Below are 4,065 nucleotides of genomic sequence, written 5' to 3'. Positions count from 1 at the left end.
ATCCACCTCGTTACAGTTGGAATATTATCGAGCCATCCACCTCGTTACAGTTGGAATATTATCGAGTCATCCACCTCGTTACAGTTGGACTATTATCGGGCATCCACCTCGTTACAGTTGGATAATTATTGAGCTAGCTAGCTCGTTACAGGGAACTCCAAAGAGGAGAAAACTATCCCAAAATCAAGGGTTTTTCCTAGAAGCAAGAGGCAGTTATATCACTTATGTCAAAAACTTGGGAATATGAATTGTTTATTTCAATCCAGTTCCAACAATATGAAATTTACAAAGAGTGTCTAGCCAGATTCAAAGGTGAATCAAACAGGAATCTCAACGAAGATTTCATGGTTTCCGTAAAGGACGCTATTTGCATTACATTATCAAGCAAGATAATTATTGTCGATCAAGACAATGCATTACCCCAGAAAAGATAGTTATTTTATTATTATTTGTTATTATCGATCAAGTCGGTATATTATTTGGAGGTCGTTTTGCCGTTATTATCAACACAGACAATATAAATATTCATGCATCGCGGAGAATCATGTGTTGCCAAAAAATCATGCATCGTGGAAGTCATATACTGCTGAAAAATCATGCATCGCGGAATTCATACACTGAAGAATCATGCATCGCGGAAAGTCATGCATTAGGGAAAATCATGCATTACGAGTTAGCAATTATGCACGACGAGAAGATTTCATGCCTCGTCAAAATTTATACATCGCGAGAAGATTTCATGCCTCGCCGAAATTTATGCATCACGAGAGGAATCCATGCCTCGTCGAAATTTGCACATCGCGAGAAGATTTCATGCCTCGCTGAAAGTTATGCATCGCGAGAAGACTCATACCTGGCAGGAATTTACGTATCGCGGGAAGATATTCATGCCCCGCAAGAGGACATACATGGATAAAGAAAGAGCAACACTTATCCATTGGCCTCGATTGCATTCTGTTATTTCTTATAAAAGTAAACATCAAGAAGAGCATCGAAGATAACAACAAAAGAGACATCAATATCGCATCAGCATTTATTTATTTATTTCGACATCAAGTATAGAGTACATTGAAGATTATATTGCAAAATACAAGTCATAAGCTTTATTTGCTGTACGTCAGACCGATCGAGTCGACGTCGAATATTGAGGAGAACAATGAAGTGTCGACATGGTAAAAAGACACAGTCTCCCATCCTAATTGTTTTTTTTAGGCTGACGAGTTTTATCTCTGTCTTTGTCGAGAGCATCCAAAAGGATGAATTCTCCAAAAAACCACAGGTGCGGACGACATCAAAAAGGATACAGCACAATGTGGAACTTTTTCTTAGCAGCGAACTGGGACACAGTCCAAAGAGGAATGTCAAACTCTTAGGACGCGAGCAGAGGAGCGACTTCCACCACAATCAAACCACACCCCTATATTAAGGCATGTGGGTTTTTCTTTAGTTCTGTCAGTTTCAGTCTCGCATCCGGAAGTTTCGATTTATCGGAAGCAAGTTCCCAATCTGAGCGACAATGCGCCAAGAGCTTCGGAAATTATGTCCGTGTAAGTTCTTAATTATGGGTGTGAAGCGCGCCACATTCATGGCTAAGAGGTCACAAGCCTCCTTTTCATACTCTTTTAATTTGTCACTTATCCAAAACCGAAGGTTATCTAGCGTAATAGATTTCTTTCTCCACCGATCGAGTCGAACTACACACAACCTGATTCCGAAGGTTTAAGGATATGTAGGCGGATTCAATGTTGAAAACTCGGCTGTATTCCAACAATCGCTCTCGAATTCTATTCACGAGCATTTCAATACCTTCATCATTCGGTATTGAGGTGGCTTTTGATTCTTTCAACTACAAGTGGCCTGAATTCTCATATAGCCTGAGATATGTAGGAGACCCATTTTCAAGGTTTCGGCCATAATTCCTAAACTCTTTGTCAAATCCTTCTTTTAAAAAAAAGCGAATGGAGTTGGTCAAAATTGGTTCGGTCAATTTCATTTTCCTCGGGTTGCTTGCATCAACCCAAGTAAAATGAGGGACAGTTGTTGACACCCAATTTTTGACCTGCGCCGGTATGAATTAATTATCGAGCTTCGTAAGTTTTCCGAATAATTTAAATTAATTAGTTTTTAAATTTTACGAATATAATGATATAATGCATGAACTTTATGTTACGCCGGTTCCCTTTAGCATAACTTTAGATAAGGTATATATTTCTTTAATTATGTATATAATTAGTATATTTTATGAATATATATCTATATATATATATATATCTTAAGTTTAGAAAGTATTCTATTAAACTAGTTTATTTTAAATCACAATTATATTTTGAGTCGCTATTTTACAATTTAAATAATTATGTTACTAAATAAATAAGCTCGTCAATAAATTTATACCAAATTCGTTTTATTTTAAATCGATTGGCTATTTAGTAAATTTAACTCTTTTTCCCTGTAATTCTTTTTGAAGAACTGAATTTGGGCCCTTTCCCTTTTGTTTTTTTAGCCTAAGTTTTACTTCCTAATTCCCAGGCCCAATTTATTCCAGCCCATCCGCTCCTTCAGCAACCCAATTAATTCCAGGCCCACTCCCCTATTCCCCCAACCCAATTCTTCTCCTCAGCCCAAACCAAATTAAAAGAACAACCCAACTTCAACCCAGATTCCCCTCCAACCCAACCCTCCAACTTATAATACCCAGCCCAAACCATTCCTAGGCCCAAATCCCCTAAAATTTAACCGACCCAGCGCCCTTTTTCTTTAACCCGACCCGACCTCCCCTCTTCTTCCCCTCCCAGAACACATGCGCTAAACCCCCCTTCCCTCTTCCCCTTTCCTTCGTCCAAAATCCCCATCAAAAAGGATAAACGCCAAAACTCCCAGAAAAACGCGACAAAATTCCCAAAAAATCCACCCCGCGTTTCCCTCCCACGCTCTCCCCCTCCTCTCTCTCCTCCTTTCTCACGCGAGTTGTGCAACGGCTTTGGAGCCGTTTCCTTCTGCAAGTCGTACGTTCGCGCAGGCCTGGCAGCAAGGAAGGCTGCAAGCTCCGTCCTTGCAGCGTGGGATTGCGCCATGTAGCTCGCAAGGACGGTCGATTTCATCTCGACCATCCTTCCCTCCTTTCCGTTTCTGGAATGGAGCTAATTTTCAGAAAAAGGGTGTCGCTCCGTTAAGGGAAATGAATTCAAAATTTGAATTCGAAATGGGCCTCAAATCGTCCCTCCAGCCCCTCTCCCTCGAAACCCTAGTTTCCTCTATAAATACCCCCTCCGAAAACGTTGAAAGGGTTGAAAATGGGAGCGGTGGAAAAACTTGGGGTTGAGGAAAAATCTTGAAAATATTTTTTGTTCTCTTCTGTTTTGCTGTAGGAGAACAGTGGGCTGGGAAAATTTTAGTTGCGATTTCGTTGTAAGGGCTTGCCGGAGTAAAATTTCTTTCTGTTTAGCATTGAAATATCAAGAAATTCGAGAAAACATCGCTAATACTTTGAAAACGACTAATAGACGGAAGAGTTTCTAGCGTTCCGCGTTTGGGTCTAAGTTCTCGATTAGACTTCGTTTCTTCGCCAGGGGTTCGAGTCTTCGTAAGGTGGTGAAGTCATTAGCTCGTCGCTGTTCCAGTCGCTGCTCTCGAAAAGGTAACCTTCTCCCGCCTCTTACTACCCCCTCGTTTCTTCTGTTTCGAAGTAGTCTCTTTTGTCGCTTTGGTACTCTATGAGTTGCTGCTGATATATCTGTTGGTTTTTCCTGATTTGTTTGGATCAAAAATCTGTTACAAGTTCGACTGTGAGCACGTAAGGCCTGTTGCTGTGAATATAGGCTGTTTATTTGTTGGTTTTGGTTCGAGTCTGTAATGTATCATGTATTATAGTTCTGTTTCGTCATGTTGTTCGTCTTATGTCGCTTTCTATTGTTACGAGTTTGTCATGGCGTAGACCTTATCGTGTTGGTTTTGACTTCGTTCCGTTTTGGAGCCATCGCTTGAATGATTGCTGGCCTGTTTCGAAGCTTCTGTCTTGTTTAGGTTGGAAATTCTCCATGGTACAATAATGTCTATGGAGGTTTG

Source organism: Solanum pennellii, chromosome 5, assembly GCF_001406875.1.
Source record: "Solanum pennellii chromosome 5, SPENNV200".
NCBI lineage: Eukaryota > Viridiplantae > Streptophyta > Magnoliopsida > Solanales > Solanaceae > Solanum > Solanum pennellii.
The sequence above is the reverse complement of the archived record's forward strand: the minus strand, read 5'-3'. Positions refer to the sequence as shown.